The sequence below is a fragment of the Schistocerca americana genome, chromosome 3, assembly GCF_021461395.2.
Source record: "Schistocerca americana isolate TAMUIC-IGC-003095 chromosome 3, iqSchAmer2.1, whole genome shotgun sequence".
In the NCBI taxonomy this organism is placed as follows: domain Eukaryota; kingdom Metazoa; phylum Arthropoda; class Insecta; order Orthoptera; family Acrididae; genus Schistocerca; species Schistocerca americana.
The window spans coordinates 942,878,902-942,903,671 of record NC_060121.1 but is presented as its reverse complement, the minus strand read 5'-3'; the positions used below and the strand labels follow the sequence as shown (position 1 = coordinate 942,903,671).

Here is a 24,770-nt window from a genome sequence, read left to right as displayed (position 1 = left end):
AGGTCCCGGGGACTGATGACCTCAGATGTTAAGTCCCACAGTGTTCAGAGCCATTTGAACCATTTTTTGACTAGAAGGCAAAATCCCTCTCCACTCTGCCGGCCACGACATCTCTTCCTGAGGCATGCGACTGGCCTAGCCCACTCGTCAGCAGAGGAGTCCGTGGTCCAGTGGCGATAAAGGAATGAACTGGGCACGAACCTGACACGTCGCTTGAAGACGTCAAGTAGGAATCTCGTTACGGATTGCGTTTTCTTTGTTATGCGGACCTTTTTAAAACGTTTTAAGGAAACTATTGACTAAAAGGAAACTGATTCCTTCGCACATTATAATCTCGCATCGCTCGAACGGAAACGATTACTTCTACATAGACATCTATACTTCGTAAGCTACCTTACGGTGTATGGCGGAGGGTACTTTGTGTACCGCTGTCACTCCTTCCTTTTCCAGTTCCAGTCACTTACGGTTCGCGATAAGAACGATTGCTGGTAAGTTTCCGTGTGGGCTACAATCTATCATCAGGGTCTTATCTTGAGATATGCGCAGGAAGGAGCAGTTATTGTTGACTCTTCAAGTAGTGTCGAAACTTCTAACGGCAGATGTTAACGTGATGCAGATCGTCTCTTTCGCAGCATCTGCTACTGCAATTAGCTGAGCATTTACGTGACACTTTCGCGCTTGCCAGGTGAACCTGTAACGAAACGTACTGCCTTCATTGGATCTTCTCCGTTTCCCCTATCAATCTTATCCGATGCGGATCGCAGACGAGCAACATCCATCAGAAAAGTTTCAAGCGAACAACCAACAGCTGTTCTCATTCCCCTCTCGAGCCGACCCACGACGTGTAACGGGAGATCTACACTACTGGCCATTAAAATTGCTACACCACGAAGATGACATGCTACAGACGCGAAATTTAATATGCAAATGATTAGCTTTTCAGAGCATTCACGCAAGATTGTCGCCGGTGGCGACACCTACAATGTGATGACATGACGAAAGTTTCCAATCGATTTCTCATACACAAACAGCAGTTGACCGGCGTTGCCTGGTGAAACGTCGTTGTGATGCCTCGTGTAAGGAGGAGAAATGCGTACCATCACGTTACCAACTTTGATAAAGGTCGGACTGTAGCGTATCGCGATTGCGATTTATCGTATCGCAACATTACTGCTCGCGTTGGACGAGATCCAATGACTGTTGGCAGGATATGGAATTGGTGAGTTCAGGAGGGCAATACGGAACGCCGTGCTGGATCCCAACGGCCTCGTATCACTAGCAGCCGAGTTGACGTGCATCTTATCCTCATGGCTGTAACGGATCGTGCAGCCACGTCTCGATCCCTGAGTCAACATATGGGGACGTTTGCAAGACAACAACCATCTTCACGAACAGCTCGACGACGTTTGCAGCAGCATGGACTATCGGCTCGGAGATCATGGCTGCGGTTACCCTTGACGCTGCGTCACAGACAGGAGCGCCTGCGATGGTGTACTCAACGACGAACCTGGGTGCACGAATGGCAAAACGCCATTTTTTCGGATGAATCCAGGTTCCGTTTACAGCATAATGATGGTCGCATCCGTGTTTGGCGACATCACGATGAACACACATTGTAAGCGTGTATTCGTCGTCGCCATACTGGCGTATCACCCGACGTGATGGTATGGGGTGCCATTGGTTACACGTCTCGGTCACCTTTTGTTCACATTGATGGCACTTTGAACAGTGGACGTTACATTTCAGATGTGTTACGACCCGTGGTTCTATCCTTGATTCGATCCCTGCGAAACCCTACTTTTGAGCATGATAATGCGCGAGCGCCTGTTGCAGGTCCCGTACGGGCCTTTCTGGGTACAGAAAATGTTCGACTGCTGCCCTTGTCAGCAATTTCTGCAGATCTCTCACCAACTGAAAACATCTGGTCAATGGTGGCCGAGCAACTGGCTCGTCACAATACGCCATCACTACTCTTGTTGAACTGTGGTATCGTGTCGAAGATGCATGGGCAGCTGTACCTGTACACGCCATCCAACCTCTGTCTGATTGAATGCCGAGGCGTAACAAGGCCGTTCTTACGGCCAGAGGTGGTTGTTCCGGGTACTGATTCCTCAGGATCTATGCACCCAAATTGCGTGATAATGTAATCACATGTCAGTTCTAGTATAATATATTTGTCCAATGAATACCCGTTTATCATCTGCATTTCTTCTTGGCCAGTAGTGTTGTTGTCGAGTGGAGGACACTTGGGCACGAAGAAGGCAGTTCTTGGTTCTCATATCGGGCAACACGTCCCGCAAGAATCGCTCACTGTGCAGAGACGAGGGCAGGGAGGAGAGAGGGGCTGTGGCACCGGCGCGGCGCGGCGCACGTGTGCGGCGTCTGCGGCCGTGCACGTGCTGACCTTGGCGGCCCAGCTCGGCCTCGGGCTGAGCCTCAGCGATCGATAGCGGCAGGTCTCTCGCCGCGCGTGCCTCGCTCCGCGGCCTCTCTGGGTCACACGCACTGCCGACGCCTGCTGCGTGTCCGCACCCACACCACGCCCACACCTGACCGCCGCCCACGCCACGCCTCTTCTTTACCCGCGTCATTCCCTCTTCTCATTTCACCCGTACTCCCATTTCGTCACTAATGGTCTCGTCGCCGACGAGATGTTGCCCAGATCATTTTTTAATTTTACTTCTCCCGCAGCTCAAATCATTATTTCAGCGGCAATTCCGTGGCAGTGATCCAGACATACAACCCAGCCAAACTGAAAGTTACATGTATTACAATTAAAAGAAAACAGCCCTCAGTCACTAATTTTTAACGAATTAACCGGGTTTCAACACTGCTAGGAGTGTCTTCCTCAGAGTTTCAACCAAAGAATGGTCTACAGGGTGAAAAGTATTTAAACCGACAAATTCTGGGAGGTTGTAGGTGACATCAAAACAAATATTTGTCCCTAATGTCATTTTCTCCTATGAGGATTATTTAAACCGGTGGAGCCCATATTACGCTCTTCAGTTGCTTGAGGTCATATCACGATCTTCAGTTGTTAGAGGGCGTATTACGCTCTTCAGTTGTAGGCAACTGCTGTCCACCGGTGTAGTAGTGCATTGTCTCTGTTTAGTAATGGAGCGATACACCTGGAGTGAGTACACTGATATGGTTGGTGCGTACTACGTAGCGCACCACAACGGACGAGCTGCACAGCGGGTTTATCAACAACAATATCCTAATCGCCGTATCCCGCATCATACGACTTCTGCTGCTGTGTACCAACATCTGCGTGAGACCGGGTCATTTAGCAGATTACCTGGACAAGGACGCCGTCGCACGGTAAGAACTCTGCAATTTGAGGAAGCTGTCTTGCAGCATGTGGAGCTGGATCCTTCAATCAGCACTCGTGCAATTGCACGTAACATGGGGACGAATCAGACAAATACAAGAACAGTCCTTCGAGAGCAATTGTTACGTCCATTTCACTTACAGCGTGTCCACAACCTGGAACCAGTTGATTATCAACCGAGACATTTTTCGCGGTGGTACCTGGAACAGTGTGAAATGTATCCTACATTTCCATCCTCTGTGTTATTTACCGATGAAGCAACGCTCGGGCGTGATGGGAGTCTTCAACATGCACAATTCGCATGTTTGGAGTGAGGATAACCCACATGCCACAGTTACTAGGGCTCATCAAGTGTGGTTCTTCGTTAATGTGTGGGTCGGTGTTCTTGAGGACTGTTTAATTGGGCCGTATCTGCTACCTAGGCCTTTAAATGGCAGGCGCTATTACAATTTTCTCGCCAGAGCATTGCCAGAATTGCTGGAAGACGTCCCGCTCCCTACAAGACAACGCACGTGGTTCCAACATGACGGGACCCCGGCACATTTCAGTCGTCGTGTGCGTCGATTCCTGGACCGACGGTTCCCAGAAACGTGGATTAGCAGAGGTGGTCCTGTACCATGACCTGCTCTATCCCCAGGTATTTCTCTTCTGGACTTTTTTGTGTGGGGAGAGATGCGCAACCTCGTTTACGCAACTCCTGTTGCATCAGAAGAGGAACTGGTTGCCCGGATACTAGCAGAAGCAGGAACAATTCAGGATACTCCTGGGGTTTTCGCCTGTGCCAGACAGAACATGATCCGACAATTTAACCTTTGCTTACGTGTCAATGGAGGCATTTTTGAAAATCTACTGTAACTGAAATTGGGTTGTGTTAATGTGTTGCCTCTTGGTCATAAAAAAATGTAAAAGTGTTTGTTGGTTTAGTTAATTTGCCACCAGAGAAATCTTCCTCTACCGGTTTAAATATTTCTCATAGGAGAAAATGACATTGGGGAAAAATATTTGTTTTGATGTCCCCTACAAACTGCCAGAGTTTGTCGGTTTAAATACTTTTCACCCTGTATAACATGGTCACAGAATTATAACTAAAAACGTATGATACAAGTTGTAAGTACGGGATTATCGTGAAAGACTGGCAGTACTTATATGTCATTTATAAAATAATAAATATCCCAAAAGGGCATTAGTCACAAAGATATTTAAGATAAAAAAAACTGTGATGTCGAGCCAGTAAGGGCTGCTCTTTACCTGTGTGGTGCACATAGTAAACGGACTGAGGTGCCCGCGTTAACAAATACGGCCAGGTGAACATGGCACTGCAACGAGCGCGCCATCTAGTAGCCGTAGTATTAGGCTACTTCAGATTGAAATATGGGCAGAAATGATTATAAATAAACAGTATTTGGTACATAATGGAAAGCAATGTTTCTCTGATAGTAGCTCAGAACATAACATTTTGTCTACATCAAAGCTTATAACAGTAAGGTAAAACATGAAAGTATCATTATGAAAATGTAGTCCTATCTACATTTTCATTTACCTTGTATACATACAGTTTCTAAGCAGCAACAAATTACGAATCTCTCCCAAATCCGTAGTTAATTTACGGTTTGCTGTAATAAAATGACAGGACACGTCGTGTTGGTTATTAAAGAATTATTGTAACTTGCGTATTGTGAAATTGTTCCGTTTTAGGGCATCCATCAAAAACACAACATTCTTGGTACAGTTTTTCATAATTACATTTCAGTTGCCGGCCGGTGTGGCCGAACGGTTCTAGGCGCTTCAGTCTGGAACCGCGTGACCGCTACGGTCGCACATTCGAATCCTGCCTCGGGCATGGATGTGTGTGATGTCTATAGGTTAGTTAGGTTTAAGTAGTTCTAATTTCTAGGGGACTGATGACCTCCGATATTAAGCCCATAGTGCTCAGAGCCATTTGAACCATTTTTAACATTTCAGTTAATAATATGTCAACGATTAAAGCTTTCAGGAAAGGGATCGATGACCTAGCAGTTTGGTCCCTTCCCCCCTCTTTTAAAACAACCACGAAGCTTTCAGGAAATGCTAAGTGTAAGGTCTGGTCGTAAATCCTTAACGGCTGATGTAGGGTAAGGAGTAGCGATGCGGATCTATAGTGTAATATATGATGTGTTGCTGGTTTGTGTCCCACTAGATCCCTCACGTTTCCTAATAGGTTATAATGATTTCGTATTAGTTTATTAGAACTCTGTATAATACTGGACGATGTAAGTGCGCTCTTTCTGAGGAGTCAGTTTGTTCAATTGGCTCTGTCTACAACATGTAGCAATGTATTTTGCACTTTCACCTAGCGAGGCGGCGCAGCGGTTAGCACACTGGGCTCGCATTCGGGCGTCCGGCAATCCTGATTTAGATTTTCCGTGACTTCTCTAAATCGCTCTAGGTTAATGCCAGGATGGTTCCTTTGAAAGGGCGCGGCCGATTTCCTTCCCCATTCTTGACACAATCCGAGCTTGTGCTCCGTCTCTAATGGCCTCGACATATCCATTCTTCCTTCCTTCATTTCGCACTTTCTTGTTCCAGGTATCGTATTTCACACGTTGTAAAGATTCTGCTCCTTACTAGGAACAGCGATTAAATAGGATTGACATTAGTATGAAATAATATTTATTCTTTTGTAGAGAACTACTGTAAATTTGCATCTCACTGTATGTAACGGAATTTTTATAAGTTGATGTTCTTGTTGACTAGGCATGGTACTTTCCTTTTTGTTTTATACAATGTTCATGGATATTGAAATTTTTATGCATGTATCCTACAGACACAATACGATTATCACACTGTTGTGTTATGTCCGCACTATAACACAACAAATATTCCGTGATGACCAAATTTATTTGACCTTCTGTCACTCAAAACAAAGCTTAAGTTCGACTACACAACACTTCGCTGGCTGTAGCGCCAAGGAGAAATTAGAGTCACTAGTAGAGAATACAAGTCCAAAGCACTGCCAACCAGTCGATACCGACGCGTCGCAAGTTTCCAGCCGGGGCGGCGCTACAGTCTGGAACCGCGAGACCGCTACGGTCGCAGGTTTGAATCCTGCCTCGGGCATGGATGTGTGTGATGTCCTTAGTTTAAGTAGTTCTAAGTTCTAGGGGACTGATGACCTTAGAAGTTAAGTCCCATAGTGCTCAGAGCCATTTGAACCATCTGAAACAAAAAACATTGGACCTATTAATTGGAAAGTGTAAACAGCAACCAACACCTTAGACAAGGAGACAGCCATAGCAGTATAAGTAACATTCGTCCGCTCATATAATGTTACTAGCCTTATGAAATTATATAAACGTTGACAACACTAGAATAGTAAGTTCAACGTACGATATTTACTTTCTGTACGTCTACAAACATTTTGATAGTAAGATATATGTAACGTTACAGAGTTAAACGACTCACTGGGCCACCGATGCAATCGACGCATTGCCTCATTTGAAAAGAGGAAAAATCCCGACTCGCCGTTATACACTACCAGCCACTAGTCGGCCGCTGTCCAGTTTCTGTGGTAGCGCCCAGTGGAGACAAGTAACCTAGGAGCGATGGCCTTTTGCGAAGTGTCCAACTGCAAATGTACACCGCATACAGCTCGCTTTGCAACGTCGCTAGGAAACTGGTTGAGATGACCGTGCATTCACCGACAGCAGCGACTCCTCTCGGGTTTGAATCCGATTCTCATTCACAAGGCGTAACGCTCGTCTCTCGTGTCCTGTCGGATGGGATGTTCTGATGACCAACGCCGTGTTATATGGTTGCGAGCGCTACTCCGTGATGTCACATCAACAAATCAGACAACTTCAGTCAAGGAGCCGTTATCGGCATATCTAAACACGACATCACATTTATGCCATTCCGTCATGTGACCGCGTTGCCATCTTGCTGTGCTGATTCCATAAAAACAGCTGACACAAATGCATTGCTGCCATGACCTAGTTAGCAGTGGACGGTCACATTACTTCCTGCTAACAGTTCTGTACTATCTACAGTAGAGATGGGCAAAGTCGTACATCCTTGAGAACTACTTCACTGGTGATCGCTCTTTTTTTGGGAATCGTTCATTTTTACTCGTTCACCGTTCACTGTGCTTGATACAAGGTTCTTATGAAAAACTGAAAATTAGTAGCATAGGTGACTGAAGATGGAAAGCGCCAAGAGGGGGGGGCTTGCCTCCTCCCTTGAGTACTGAGTTTTTATTCATAACAGAATTCTCAAACACTTGTTACTTTCGTGATTCTGCAAAACATCTCCTTTAGCCAACTGTAGCGTTATGTTGCTGATCGCAGTGAAATAATATACGGTGGCGCACGAAAAACCGGCCCCGAGTACAGACTGCCCGCCAATTACGCACGATTTGTTGACTGCTACTAGCAGAATAGATAAACATATAATAATTAGGCAATGAAGAAATAACAAATAAGCTGATGCAAACAACTTCGAAACAATAGACGACGATTGGTAAGCGACAATGAGCAGTCTAGTGCTCGGGGTCGATTTTTCGTGCGCCACCCTGTGCCACAGAAATAATATTGTAGGAGTTATCACATTCTCTGTACAAAAATGTGACACCATACACTCGATTACGAAGTGCGGGCTTCATTCGGTTGTAAGTAGGTCTGCCTTCCATAACAATGAACATGCTATTTTACCTTGGATAAAAAAAAAGACGGAAAATGGCCACTCTTGTGTGCCGTGCCGACGTCCTTTTCATGTGTAATAACAAAAAATCTTGCATTGTTACAAGTATTCCTTCTGCTGTTTATCGAAATCGTGGAGTAAGCTGAAACGCCGTTTTGTTACCAGAAAAGATGTATATATTACATACCACGTAATTCTTATGTAGTTTACGTAATTATAAAATACATTTTAATTACCGGTCGTAAACGTTGAATAGAATACGAGAAGAACCAGAAGTTCAGAGTTCAAAAAAGATTTGAAACAGATCTAGAACTGGGGTGCGAAGCGAACGAAACGAACAAGAACAACTCGATATTGAACTATGAGCAGTCGGCAGTGGAACTGCGACGGGTGGCCACGCGAAGAAGGAGGAGTCCGGCCGAGCGCGACCGAGACCGAGACAGACGGGAACGGGACCGAGGCCGGAACGAGACCGGCCGACGTGCCGTTCGCGAACGAGACCCAGCGTTTCGCGTTCCCGGGAATCATAAGTAGAAAGCTGCTACCGAAGTGAACTACGAAAGACCGTTCCTTAGATTTCGTGCCTCGCTCGTTCCGTTCATCTTGGTGAACCGTTCCTTTGGACCCGTTAGTTCGTGAGCGATCCATCCCTAATCTGCAGCGTTCCCACCCCTTTATGCGTTTGCAAAGACGAAGATCCAAACCGTATGTTGCAACAATGTCCTCGGAACACGTATCATCATCAGTTCCCGAGCAACCTTGTTAGCATTCAACGATATAGCAACGTAAACAATACTGTACACGTTTGTAAACAGCGCCAACATGCAGATCTAGCTCCCTGCGGAGTTAATATAATGCTCTCGCCAATTTGAATTCCAGGAGAAGACCAAAGCACAATTAACTGACTATATTCCCACGTGTTACTTAGCAGGATGTAGAACGGGCAGTCTATAACTGTATGTCACTATGTTCCTCCCATTCCTAAGTTTCTGGATACTGGCGAATCTATACGTATGGCTGCAATAACCAAATCTGATTACTGTATAATGTTCTCGTGTTCTGTCTAGATGGTTCTCATAGACATGATGTACAAAGGAAACTTTTATTGTTAATTTAGATACGAAGTCATTAGTATGGACTGAATTGGGAATGTCCAACGGAATCTTCATTTCAGTGTACTGTGAATGTAAAATTAATTTATGTCAGAATCTGACGTTTGTTAAGTCTCTGTAATTTCATACCAAGGTACGACAAAACAAACTGTAGAATCATATTTCCAGTTTTGAGATGACTGTAGAACACGAAAAAATAAAAAAATAAATTTACAGCGCTCCAAAACAAACAGCGCGCTATTGTAACAGGATTACAAATATTCTGTTCGATGAGCACTTCAACGCAGGCAGTGAGACTTAATGGCTTGGTAAGTAACTACAGGGTATAACAGAAAAATGTATACACACTTTAACAATCGAAAAGTATTATTTATGTGTTTATTTTACATTTAATAATTGATCACACATGTTGTACAACCTAGAGTTTAGCACATGGTTACTTTAAATGTTCAAAATGTTCACCGTTGGCGGCTATACACATAACAGAACGACGACCGGTCGCGGCAACTACGTCAGTCAATGCTACAGTGGAGATCGCTGCACATGTCACTGTAATCTCCTGGCGAAGTTCCTCCAGTGTGCGTGGCTTACATCGATATACGTCTTTCACAGTTCCCCAAAAGTAAATGTCCATAGGTGTTAGATCTGGCGACCATGGAGGGAACTCAATGGGCCCTCTTCGTCCAATACAATGCCCCGGAAAATTAACATCTGGGAAAGCTCGTACGGCTAGGTGGTAGTGTGGTGGCGCCCCGTTCTGTTGGTAGAAGACCTCTTCATCAGCTCCATAAAGTGCACGTATACCTGGCAAAATTGATGAGCGTAACATTTCCAGGTACACTTCTCCAGTGACAGTAGCAAAGGAAAAGGGTCCTACTAATCCCTTAGATGATAGTCCACACCACACATGAACCCCTGGTAGATTGACGGTTTTATTCGCATAAACATGCGCAATTTTCGGCGCCCAGTACACACTGTTATGCCGATTCACGGTTCCATTAAGTTTAAATTGTGCCTCGTCACTCCACACTACCTTCGTCAGAAATTGTTCGTCATCAGTTACCATTTGCTGATAGCATTCGCAAAACTGCATTCGGCGATCAGGATCGTCATCATTAATAGTGTGCAGTAATCGTGGAATGTGAACTTTCCACTATGCAGCTTTCAGAATTCTTCGTACACTTGTACAGCTAACCTCTACATCATGCGCACTTTGCGTAGCAGTCTTCTGTGGAGAGTTAACAAACGTTTCCAACACTAGAGCCGACGAAGCAGCACTTTTAGTTGCACGCTGTCTTCTTGATCTTCATTTGTGAATATCATAAATCGTTCTATGCAATTCAAACTTGTCAATGATGCGTTAAATTGTTAGGCGGATTGGTGGTTCTGTTTCGAACTCCCACCACCACTGACGTTACACTTCAACGGCGTTATCAAACTTGAAAAATCACTTCACAATACATTTTCGTTTCTCGCATGTCAAGTGCGCTCCAGTCATCTTGTTTTCTCAATACCGATATGAAAGTACTAACACCTGTTGAGCCAAAGACCACACTACAACACACTCATAACTCAAACCGAACGAAAATATCGATATCCCGATAGAGCCTGACGAAGAGTATATACATTTTTCTGGGGGACTCTGTGCATTGAACTATCGCAAATTAGCAAAAACAGCTGGCAAATTCCTTATAGTGGAAGGACTGATTTAAAGATATTTTCACCTAGCAGAAACTATAAAGAAGGTTTCATACACGGCGTTTAGCCAGGGTTACATTTGAGATAGATGTTATGTGGAATTCCTTTCACCACTGTTGTTTATTATTTATGTGAATAAAATCATTCAAGAGTGCAGACAAAGGCAAAAAACTTCATTCAAATTAACAGAATCACAAAGCCAGGTAATTTACTTTTTACGGTGTTTCTGAACTAGAAAGTTAACAAATATATTATATTACTTTTTTGACTTACGACAGAGAGACATACATGTATTTTAAATACAAAAACCATTCATAATTCCAGTTGCTCAGTGGGCAATCGAGAGATACGTTTTAGGAAGCACTACAAAATACAGGAAAACAAACAGGTCGGAGGTCAGACAACTGTTTAGAGTGAAAGACATAATTACGACTGTAACACAAATAAATTGGAAGAGGGCGGTACATGAAGTGAAACGACTAAACGGCAATTGGGTCAAAAATGTTTCTTTGATGGATTCCGAGAGAGAAAGATCATGATGACAATGACTTAAGAAAGGTACCCACCTCCATTAGAAAGAGACATCTGGCTGCGTAAACCACAAGACGTAATACAAGGAATCTTTACCTAGTAGGGACGACAACTTTAGCAATCGATTTCCGTTTTACTTTACACCATATTCAGATTCCTTCTATGGTAATCAGTTGCACATGTGAATACTGGGATCACCTCGAATTATAGAGAAGCATAAATATGGTGCAATGTAACAGTGACATCGATTGAAAATAAAATAATAATTATAAATATATATGAGGTTGTCATCCCTACTACACAAAAATATAGCAGCTTTCTTCTCGTGATATATCGGAAAATGGATGTACAGTATGAAGATAACAAACGGGCAGTCGAGAGGTGGTTTTCATTGAGCAGCAGATGTCAGATAGTTGTTGATGATGATTCAGACGACGTAGTTTTGGGATATAAATAATTGTGGCACCGTCTGGCTTAACATACATGTTCTATTACTGGCTGTGTGTTACTGTTGCATTATATGAGTGGCTGCTGTTCGGTTGGTGAAGCTGTTGCTCTTTTTAAAGTACTACAACCGATTGTAAACAAAGTAAAGAAACCTTATTCAGGCTTCACAATCGTGCTCCTGTAATAACGATCCGGTCTTTCTCCTACAAATGTACAACTACTCTCATACCTAACTTTTGAAATAATATTTTAAACTAAATCCCAGACGGATTGATTAACTTACTTGTGATAAAGTGGATGAGCCTTTATAATTTCTCCGAGGTTTTAAGTCAAGATGAGAAATCCAACACAGCAGAAAAACTATTTGAGAAGCTAAGTTGAACATTGACGAAGGCTGTGTTGCTTTATATAAAGTCCCTGTATTACTGTAGCAAAGAGGAAATCACACATTATTGTGTAATACTTCAGTTCTCCGTAGACTGTACCACACTGAAATCTGTCACATGTGCTACGGTGAAATTAATTCCTTAGCGTAATGACATCGTTTCCTGGACAACTGACAAGGTGACATTTGACGTGGAATAACCGCTTTACGACATGTTGAAGAACACAGAAAACCTAATGCAAACTGATGGCTCAACAGCGATAAACGAAGGGCATTACTACTAGAATGAAACTTTCACTCTACAGCGGAGTGTGCGCTGATATGAAACTTCCTGGCAGATTAAAACTGTGTGCCGGACCGAGACTCGAACTCGGGACCTTTGCCTTTCGCGGGCAAGTGCTCTACCAACTGAGCTACCCAATGTTTCTAGAATGAAATTTTTATATAAATTTCATTGTAGAAACATCCCCCAGGCTGCGGCTAAGCCATGTCTCCGCAATATCCTTTCTTCCAGGAGTGCTAGTTCTGCAAGGTTCGCAGGAGAGCTTCTGTGAAGTTTGGAAGGTAGGAGACGAGGTACTGGCAGAACTAAAGCTGTGAGGACGGGGCGTGAGTCGTGCTTGGGTAGCTCAGTTGGTAGAGGCAAAGGTCCCGAATACGAGTCTCGGTCCGGCACACAGTTTTAATCTGCCAGGAAGCTTCAAGTAGCATTACTACTAAAGTGTGTAATTTCACTGAATTTTAAAAAATACTTTGTGGGCTTAACTAAATTAAATATTACTTGATATAGAGTTATAATGATGTACAACTTTTCCATTTTCCTGCTCTGGCAATGCCTGAGCTATACTATGTGATCAAAAGTATCCAGACATCTATTAGAGGACAGCCGCGCGGTCTCAGGCGCCTTGCCACGGTTCGCGCGGCTCTCCCCGTTCGAGTCGTCTTCGGGCATGTGTGTGAGTGTCGTCCTTAGCTTAAGTTAGATTAAGTAGTGTGTAAGCCTAGGGGCCAATGACCTCAGCAATTTGGTCCCATTGGAACTCACCACGAATTTTTCTATTAGTGGACATTAATATGGCATGTGTCCACCCTTCGCCTTTATAACGGCTTGAATTCTGCTGGGGAAACATTCAGTGAGGTGTCAGAACATACGTGAACGAATGTCAGACTATTCTCCCTCCAGAGTCGAAACCAGAGAAGACAGTCATGTTGGACGCTGGGGTCTGGAGGAAAGTCGACGTCCTGACTCACCGAAAAGGTGTTCCATTGAAATAAGACCGAGGCCAGTTAATTTCAGGAAAGTTGTCCGCAAACAACTGCCTCACAGATGCTGCTTTATGGCAGTGTGCACTGCCAAGCGATACGATCAATTAGTCTCCGAGCTGTTCCTCTACCGTAAGCAGTGCATAATGCTATAAGATGTGTTTATGTCTTTCCACATTTCGAGTGTCTTAAGGGCGATAAGAGAACCATGCCCTAACCACGAAAAATCATCCCCACACTGTAACGTATCGTATCCTACGCAGTTCACTATGGGCACTCCATTCGATGGCAGGTAACATTCTCCAGGAATTCGCAAAACCAAAATCCTTCTGTCAGAATGCCACAGGGTATAGCGCCATTCATCGCTCCAAAACACTTGTTTCCAGTCATCGCTCTTTACACCACCTCAAACGTCGCTTAGCATTCTTACAGAATGTGGCTTATGAGCAGCTGCTCGACCGTTGTTCCCCATTGTTTTTAACTCCTTACCCATAGCTGTGGTAACTGGACTCTTGGGAGTACTTTGTAACTCACGAGTGACTCCTTCCGCCGATTTCATGCGATTTTTTACAATCGTCTTCCGCGATACTCGACGGTCCCTGTTCGTCACTACATGGTTCAAATGGCTCTGAGCACTATGGGACTTAACTTCTTAGGTCATCAGTCCCCTGGAACTTAAAAATACTTAAACCTAACTAACCTAAGGATAACACACACATCCATGCCCGTGGCAGGATTCGAACCTGCGACCGTAGCGGTCGCGCGGTTCCAGACTGTAGCGCCTAGAACCGCTCGGCCACCCCGGCCGGCGTCACTACATGTGGTGTGCCTGGTGTGGTTTATCTGCGGTTGTTCCTTTGCGTTTCCACTTCACAGTCACAACACCAACAATTGGGCAGTTTTAGAAGGGTTGAAATGTCTCTGACGGATTTTTTACTTGTGTGACATTCAAGGTGTGGCCTACGTTCCAAGTCACTCAGTTCTCCTGATCGACTGATTACGCTGTTACTGTTTCTCTAATAAAAACGAAAAATTCTTGCCTCCTTTTAAACTGGCGGTCCCGCTTCGCGAGATATCTAGTGGTCAATCCCGCATTACATACTTGATATTTCTGATCAGACAGAGTACTGCTACAAAAACTGTTACTGAGTCAAAACTTTGTAGGTACTGAGAATTGTTAAACCGAATGTTTTGAGATGAAGAGGCGATGGGTAGAGATACGAGATCTTGCATGGGCGATGCGTTGCAGACAGATATTTATAAACTGCCTCAACAGTGCTGATGATACCTTGCAAAACAATACAAAGTCAAGTTTCAACAAACCCATGACGAAATTTTTCTCTCAGTATGTTATTTTAAACTGCGGGTAACCGCAACCAAACTTCCACGTTTCGAAAGAAATAATCACCATTGGTTGTCGAATACCTTTTATTAAAAGTACTGACCGGTTTCGTACTACCAGAAGACCGATCCTCATGAGATATGAACAAATAACAAGGAAAAAATTCTTTTACGGAGAATCCTTAATAATGGTGTAAAGAACAAAGGGCTAATGAATGGTCGTATTTAGAGCTGTGCTTGAAGGGTACTCACAAAGTTTCTTTTCACTAGGTCATAGCAGAGAGCCTCTCATCATCATTTGCGTCACGTAAACAAATACCGCCCTTTAGCGGTAGCCGTTAAGTAAGACGAAGAGGGTAGCAAAATCTATAAAAAGTCCCAAGCCAAGCTGTAAACTAGTAATGCATCGAGACAAGTGTTGACAAGAACTCATCAGCATAAGCCCTCATCAACAACTGAAGAGGCTTTCATTAGAAGCATCCTGGCTGCCTCTTACGTTGTGCAACAGGAACAAAGATATTTAAGAGACAGTAGCAACATTTTATGCGCCGTTGTTATACATGCATTGAAACTGAAGATGGTGACACTACGCAACTGCTTGAGTTTAAGTTGTTAAGTCAACAAAAATTATTTATTTCCCATAGTTATCCAAAATTACGAAGAAGGTAGTTTAGAATCCTCTAAAAAATGGCTCTGAGCACTATGGGACTGGTCATCAGTCCCCTAGAACTTAGAACTTCTTAAACCTAACTAGCCTAAGGACATCACATAACACCCAGTCATCACGAGGCAGAGAAAATCCCTGACCCCGCCGGGAATCGAACCCGGGAACCCGGGCGCGCGAAGCGAGAACGCTACCGCACGACCACGAGCTGCGGACTTAGAATCCTCTACAACTTTATAAATAGACCTTAAGAACTGGGGACAGTCTTTATTGTAAGTAGACGAAGTTACACTTACAAATTTGCAAGGAAGGTAACTTTCTGCTGTACGTAAATTAGGACCCCGTGTTGGTGAGGACGGAAAGGTGTTGTTGGCCACCATAGTACGGACGCGTTAATTTGTGAGACGGGCTGAAAACCATTCTACCTCGGGCCATAGCGCCTACGCGCAGGCTACACTGCGTTACACAGCCCTCAGGCAGTAGCAGGAAGGCGCGAGCCGACGCAACGCACTCGTCCACACGGGGGAATTCCCTCTGTTCTTCAGCTTGCTGTTTCTAACCACGGACGTCTTCTCGGGAGCCATTTTTGTCCCCGTCCTCACTACTGCACCCAACAGTTTTTGATAATTAAATATTCTGCTAACTTTTTCAGGCTTTTCGAACAAACGTGTGTGTGTGTGTGTGTGTGTGTGTGTGTTTTTCTTTCAATAAACTGCTTTAACGCTTCGTCCAATGAAGAGGACTTCACTGGACTGTCAAACCCTCCTCCGTCTCTTTGTTTGAGTTTACAGGAGTTTCAGATATCACGGAGCACTCGGCTATACACTCCGCAAATCAATTTACGGTGCGTCATAGACAGTATTTCCGATACCGCTGTCATTTCCCACATTTCCTGTTTCCGAGAATGGTGCACGGGAAGGATGTGTGTCGATAAACCGTCCTATGAGCTCAAATTTCTCTTATTTTGCTGTTCGTTGAGAGATGTATGTGATTCATTCTTCTTCGAACATACATTCTTAAAATTTTGATCTCTCCGTGATGTACGATGCCTCTTTTCGCCAGGAGTTTGATTGTAACGTTTTCGTGAGAATAACTGCTTTCTTCTGAGGATCTTCTCCATTTATTTTATGCAACATGCCTACTACGGATCTCGGACTGAAGAGCATTACTTTGACGATTTCAGCTGTGTGTGAGTGAACCACAACCTTAATTAACATGGGTGTAATGCGGTTTCTTTGTACAGTGTGTCACTGTCAAAAAAAGTTAACAGACTTGTGTTCGTAAATAAATACTTGTTGGAGATAAAACAGAAGGTGTCAGATTGTGGAGTGAAATGAAGATATATAAATGTGCCGTTCTCACTCTGGATGTAGACAGCAACGTAGACATGGAGCAGGCCGGGATACGCGTTGTCATATCGTGAAGTTTCACGCTTCAAGGCATTTAAGAGTCTGAGCTACGAAACAGTTCTCCCATTTCCGTAATTTCCTACGAAACGTAATCGATGCGATGTAACATCTTTTTCTACGTCTACGTCATAGATGTAGACACTACATTTGAAAATTGATTACTGAAGCTAAAGTGCCGTATACAGTAGTTTTTGTATGACAACTTCCGCAATATTAATATACATTTCAAAGAAGACTCATTAAAGACACATAAAAAACTTGCAGTGTTCAGTACAATTTGTTATAAAAAAAACTCAGAAAACGTACGATGTTGGTTTAAAGTGCTGCCATAGTTCTTAAGTGGAAATGTAAGGAAGGGATTCAAACATATACAGAACTTTTCCTTAACAAATGATTGCTTGCATCTCCTCTACTTATATACAACTTGTAAAATATAGAGACAAGCAAGCTGGAAACATAAATATTAGGTTTGTTACAAGTGATCCACTATTAGCATATTGGTAGTGCACCGCGTTTCAAATTTTTTGCCACTCACATTTTGTCTATGGGTGAACTGAATATTTTTAATGATATCTCTTCATCTTGAAAACTCATGAGTTTTCAATATTTCCTAAAAGCTGTCAGACATCGCCTCCTTAAAATAACATCTTTTCATCTTGTTGAGCACCTTTGAAGCTGTCTACGCTGTCCTTGGCCTGATATAGGCTAATAAAGTTAAAGCAGCTACATTCCTTGTATACATTTAAGAAAAGAAAAAAGGTGTGGCAATAAATAGGTTGGGAGGAGCATGCCACAGACCAAATCTCTATTTCATTAAGTGTTTATTACAAAGCTGTGACACTTGCATATGTTTCGGCGACTAGATTCGAACCGACTGGTTCATTCTGAGGCTCCACTGGAAGTGCCAATCTCAATGACAACCATCAAAAATTGGCAATACATACGTCACAAAGTTATAGTAGATAAATGTCACAAACATATGTACATATCATAAACTCATAAACAATCGTACAATGAAGGCTTTCACGACCGGATGTTTCAGCTGCCAAGAATTTTTCCGGGTTGTATGGTCGTGGTCCATGGAACACTTCTATTCCTGACGTTTCGTCCAAAGCTACGTTGGAAATATTCGGAGGTGCTCCTGGTTGTGCTGAGTCTTGCCGACAGACGAGTCGGACGTCGAAGAACGGCCTAAATACCGTGGAAAGTGGGCGTGGTCTGGATTTCACGTGATAGCAGAGATCAACCTTGTCACGGATAAAATATAAGCGTCCCCCTGTGTCTGCAAGTGGTATATACAAGATTCCGTGTACATGTGGTAGGGTCTCCACGGAACTACAAAGAGAAGTGTGAATACACGGTTGAATGAACATAAAAGTATTTGCCGACTAGGGAAAACAGACAAGTCAGCCATGGCGGAACATGCTCTTCAGTCGAGTGATCACACAGTGAATTTTTCGGAAACTGAAGTTTTGTGTACTATGACGAACTATTATCCACGGCTATATAGAGAAACCATCGAAATATATAAACATGGGGATAATTTTAAGAGCAAAGAAGAAGCTATGAAAGTCTGCGATATATGAACAGTGGCGCTATAGAAGCGATGAGAAGTTTTTATCTTTGACGTATTATGATCGATAGTTATATTTTATCCGTGACAAGGTTGATCTCTGCTATCACGCGAAATCCAGACCACGCCCACTTTCCACGGTATTTAGGCCGTTCTTCGACGTCCGACACGTCTGTCAGCAAGACTCAGCACAACCAGGAGCACCTCCGAAGATGTCCAACGTAGCCTTGGACGAAACGTTATGGATAGAAGAGTACCATGGACCACGGCCATACAACCCGGAAGAATTCTCGGCAGCTCATAAATAATATAAATATTTTTCAAACCAACAGCTCAGTTCATGCAATTAACATTAGAAACGCGACTGATGTGCATGAATACGTAAACTGACTTAGTGTGATCCAGGAAAGCATCCGTTGTTCAGGAACACATTAAGGTAAAGTTTAAGAGAAGCCTATGGAATCAGTTGATGGCCAACTCTTCTTACTCCACTGAAAAATTACTTATTAGACGCAGCTGGTGTATTTAGTTAGTATGTATAATAATGTGAATGTTTCATAAAATCTGACTTCTATGTATAGCGGCCTGTGTAAGTGAATACTGCAAAATTATTTTGGGCACTTAATTGCTTATACCGGGTGATCAAAAAGTCAGTATAAATTTGAAAACTGCATAAATCACGGAATAATGTAGATAGAGAGGTACAAATTGACACATGCTTGGAATGACATGGGGTTTTATTAGAACCAAAAAAATACAAAAGTTCAAAAATGTCCGACAGATGGCGCTTCATCTGATCAGAATAGCAATATTTAGCATAACAAAATGGTTCAAATGGCTCTGAGCACTATGGGACTTAACTTCTGAGGTCATCAGTCCCCTAGAACTTAGAACTACTTAAAACTAACTAACCTAAGGACACCACACACATCCATGCCCGAGGCAGGATTCGAACCTGCGACCGTAGCGGTCTCGCGGTTCCAGACTGTAGCGCCTAGAACCGCACGGCCACACCGGCCGGCAATTAGCATAGCAAAGTAAGACAAAGCAAAGATGATATTCTTCACAGGTAATGCTCAATATGTCCACCATCATTCCTCAGCAATAGTTGTAGTCGACGAATAATGTTGTGAACAGCACTGTAAAGCATGTCCGGAGTTATGGTGAGGCATTGGCGTCGGATGTTGTCTTTCAGCATCCCTACAGATGTCGGTCGATCACGATAAACTTGCGACTTCAGGTAACCTCAAAGCGAATAGTCGAACGGACTGACGATTGGGGACCTGGGAGGCCAAGCATAACGAAAGTGGCGGCTGCGCACACGATCATCACCAAACGACGTTTATCAGCCAGGCTGGGGATGATGCGATTCTGTAACATATCGGCGTACCTCTCACCTGTCACGGTAGCAGTTACTGACGTTTTGCTGTCCAGCGCCATCTGTCGGACATTTTGTGAACTTTGTTGTTTTCTTTTGTTCTAATGAAACCCCATGTCATTCCAAGCATGTGTGTCAATTTTTACCTCTCTATCTACATTATTCTGTGGCTTATTAAGTTTTCATATTTATACTGACTTTTTGATCACCCGGTACATCTATAAATTTATTCCTGTTCTTGAGGACCATTTCTCTTAGGATTTGAGAAAGGAATGTAAGCATATCTTCTTTCAGAAATATGTATTACCTGTTTTATTTACATTTTCTACGTCTTTGAAGATCTTCTAACCATGGATCTATCTGTGGCTGGCGTGCTAGATGTGGCGAATTGCTGTTGGAGAGCGGTGAGGTAGCAGGTCACGCTGCAGCCCACACACAAGTCCCATGTGAGGGCGAGTTAAAGAAGATTTAACATTAATTTTTCCTGTAGAGGTGCGTTAACCTAAGAACGATCGCAGCTGTCCTCATATCAGTCTAACCGCCCGCCCTCCCCCTTTTTTTCGTACCTACTGTGCTAGTAGCACCAACAGAGCAGCCTTGAATCTGCCTTCAAGCTGCTCAGGAGGAGGCAGGCTACTGGTGGGAGAGGGCGGGGGCCTGTAGCTCGCGTTCCTCCCGCTGCCTCCCAGCTGACTCACCTCCCCCCCCCCCCCCCCTCGCCCCACGACCTCGCGATGAAATATTCATGGCGGCGTCAATCTGCGTGTTGGCGTGCATGCGCTGCCTGCAGCCACAGCCCCACGCGCCGGGCGCTGGCCGTCACCTTGGATGCAGAGGTCTTGCGTCTCAGGAGCCGACGAACGCCCAGTGGAAGCCACTAGAACTACACGCTGCAGTACTGGCGCATCTTCAGACATAACACGCATCAGGCGGAGTCTTAGGTGCTGACACCGGGTTCGCTGCTGGGAGGGGGGCGCGGTTTGTCACTGTTCCCTCCTAACCCACCTCAAACATAACTGTGCGGAATTAGTATTTAATTTAGGGGTGACCAGACACTTCAAAAAGAACAGGATTAGCGTTGCCACTACTTAACAAATAGCCTATAATCCCCTAATGTTACATCAATGCCCGTTCCCAACTGGCCATCGTTGATTGGCTAATGGAGATGGGTGCCTTCAATAACTGCTTACACAACATTACTAATTTACGTAATTTATTAATAATAGTTCACTGAAAAACAAGTCTTAAAACACTTCACAGAAAGGCTGGTTAAATAACAGTTCCTTTGATTAATCGGGCAATAAATTCTCAACCAATAACAGTAGCAAACAACATCACTTCCAAATAAAAACTTACAGAATCGTAATGGTAGAAATGTACCTTACAAACTTCAAAATTCACGTTCATTTAACACGCAGATATAAAAACATATCCAAAACTCACAGTTAGCATATTTGTCAAATTCGAGTATTTATAACCCGCTGAACTACAGCGCAGAACTGACAATTTCAAATCTGTCCAATGAGTAATGCTGATTACTGCAAATTATGTTCACAAATAAGAAATATAATAACTTTATGACAACGCCCATCCAGCACTGGCCACACTTTTACGCAATCGTAAATTCCACTGAAAAGTGACAGTTACTGCTCAATCTCCTCACAGTTAAGTGAACTAACACCGCAGAAGTCACTGAAGGTTAATACACGTACCGTATTCCACTGCTTTCTTCTCCAATATCGTGACATCCTTATTGTGGGCGAACATGCTACAGCGCAGCGTGTTGAGGTTAGGCCCACGCTGTCTTGTTTATCTGCCGTGGCAAAACACTCACCGACATCGGCCACAGCTCGCCGTAAATTGCGTCCATACAATTGCAGGGCCCACGGCTTATCGTTCCACCGTAGCGTTGAATTCCCAAGCGTCTCGGTTTCACCATCATTTCATTACCACAGGGTGCCAAAATTATTAAATGCACAATTCGGACCATCCGGACCCCAACACTCCGAGCCCAATATCGACCTTAACACTCGCGGCCGGAACACAATCGTGCCGAAAATCGGCACATAACTTTCCGCCATTTTTAACGTGCCGCAGTGCCAATGATTTTAAAAATAATGTATAAAATATTTCAGTACAATAATTATAAATTTTAATGGCGAAATGAGGCCATTTGTACCTCCTGACGAGATCGGTGATATTCGTATCTGGTTAGATGGTAGTAATCAGTGTCTCGGTCACATAATACGAGAGTGATTTGATAAGACTGCTAAAAACCCAAGAAAATCTGTTTGTTTCGTAAAAAACTACTCAACTTACACAGTCTCCTTTGGGGCTTATACACTTGGGCCAGCGATCCTCTAGCTTTTTCATCCTGTCGAAAAAAATAGGTTCTGTCAAACTCCGCAAAATATTCGTTGACTGCAACTATCACTTCCCCATTTGATGAAAATTTCTTAGCAGCAAGCCAAAGTTTCAATTTACGGAACAAGACGATGTCACTTGTGGCTAAATCTGGTAAATAGGGTGGATGAGCAAACAGTTCAAAGGCCAATTCATGCACGCCATTGTTATCGTTGATGTGTAGGATGGTGCAGTATCTCGGTGAGAGAGCGTTTTTTTTTTTCGTGTCAACCTTGGTCTTTCTTCAGCCAACGTTAAGTTTCAGACGATCCAACAGAGAAGGATAATAGGGTCCACTTATGTTTCTGCCTCTTTCCAAGTCATCTATTAGCATTACTCCTTGGGAATCCAAAAGAAAAAAAAAGCAGGAACATCACTTTACCAGCTGATAAAATGGTAAATGATAATTAATTGAAAGCCTCAGCTGCCGACAGATGTTGCTGACATACCTCGAAAATGTGAACCCCGACCGGGACTCGAACCCGGGATCTCCTGCTTACGTGGCAGACGCTCTATCCATCTGAGCCACCGAGGACACAGATGAATAACGCGACTGCAGAGACTTATCCCTTGCACGCTACCCGTGAAACCTACATTCCCAACTGTCCACAATCTACATGCGTAATATTCCTATCGACAACACCTGTCGGAAGCTGATGGTTTCAATTAATTATCATTTATTCTAGAGAAGCTGCACGGTCAACAATGGTATCTGTCCTTTCGAGAACAATTACTATCTTCATACATGATAAAATGGTCTTTGCTTTCTTCGGTGGACTTTCACCAGCCTTTGTCCATTGGAGAGAAAAGTTCCAAAAGCCATTTAAATTGTTCCGATTGAACATCTACGTTGGCATTCACACATGGATGATAGGTGTTTCTTGACTCAGCAGAGTAAAATCGACGGGATGAGCCACACTTAAGAGTCCACGCCTTTTCTCCGGGCAATAACGCTCGTTGGGAGTCAATGCGCGCGCCACAGGATTTCCGTTTCAAGGTGCAAAGCAGGCAGTGCACGTGGGAAACAGAGGCTTTCTCGGAAGCCGCGCATCTTGGCGTGACTCTAATAGCTGGGCGTCACCCCGCGCTCCATCGCGTGTAGAGTCGGCGCGCGCACCTTCACCTGTTTCTGGACGGAAACAGTTACACAACTGGTCTGGCCGGCGCGTTACGTGCTCGTCCGAGATGCAACACGTCGACCTAGACATGTGGCGATTTGCCAACCTCCCTACTTGACTGGCAAGAAATATAAACACCGGACTAAAAACATTGGTTGTTTGTCTACACTACGAACGACGGTAGAGCAATGCTGGTCTGCGTCAGCTACGTGAGTCTTTGTCCCTTTTAGTGCGAAGATTAGCTTAACCAAGGTTCTTATGGGTGACAGAAAACGAGAATGTCCGTATCAGTGGTAGACGTAAATTAAAGAACTGACCAGAACCGAGTATGACTCGCGCAATGGGTGTTCCGTAGAAACTTAATTATGTATACAAACAGTTTATTCATTCCGGGTATCGAATGTATTGACGATTTTTGCCGGTTACCGAGATTTATCGGGCAAGATATCGGTCCCAGAGATATCTAGACTTTCGAGAATGTTTTAATTTCAAGTTTGAAGTCGGATAACAAATGATAAAAGAATTTTTTTTTCTTGTGACGTACTTAAAAATTACCAATACCGGACTTTTCCCTTTACTTGTACTGTAAAACTATGATTCTTGCCAAATTTCACGACTCTAGGTCAAGGGCAAGTGCCCTATTAGTTTTGATGAGTTAGTTTTCGAGTATCAAAGCGTGAAACGTAAATGGCTGTATCTTTTGATTGAACTGACTTTTTACACTAGCTTTTTACACCGCCAGGGGACCGTAGACCTTAATATGTGACATAAATTTTAACTCGAAAAGTTTACTTGTTCCTGAGGAAAAAAGAGTTCATAACAGTCGGACAGATAGACAGACACCCGAGGCTACAACGGTTCTGTTCTTGCAGATTGTGGCACGGAACCCTAACAACAGGAAAGACGTATTGCAGAACGTAATTTCTGATATTTTTGCTATACGAAGAATCTGCACTGTGTCTAACAATGAAACGCGAAACTATGTTTGTTTTGCATATGTTGAGTCAATTGTGCTTTTATAAAAAGTAATCTCAGCCTCTAAGAAGAATGACCTGTTTTTCATTTAGTGGCTTCCACGACGGTGCTCATACGACCATCTCAACAGTGTGGTTCGAAAATTCAGAACGTTCATAGGGCCAGGCCATACCGTCGTACAGCTTGTCATGTGGCTCCAAGCAGGCGATTATTGTGTCAGTTATGACGCTACGAAGATAAGAACAACACAACACCTAGTCCCCGAACGGAGAAAACGTCCGACACGGCCTGGAATCGAACCCGGGCCCCTTCCTTTGGCAATCTGCTGCGCTGACCCTGCAGAGTTCGTTGTTCAGACGCCTTAGATTCCTTACTCTGCCATCCCTGTAGACATATTCCCTCATGGGATTTACGGTTAATATCAACTCATTCAAGAGCAAATGACAAATTTAGTGAGCACAAGATGGT

General features: G+C 43.7%; 1 protein-coding gene and 1 non-coding gene across 2 annotated transcripts in view; both read right to left on the bottom strand.

Annotated features, from left to right (window-relative positions):
• The window catches only part of LOC124606562, a 934,387-nt gene that overhangs the window by 473,977 nt on the left and 435,640 nt on the right, over positions 1 to 24,770 (bottom strand). The window lies entirely within an intron of this gene.
• Trnat-cgu lies at positions 22,671 to 22,744 on the bottom strand. Its single transcript has one exon. It is a non-coding gene; the product is annotated as a tRNA-Thr (tRNA).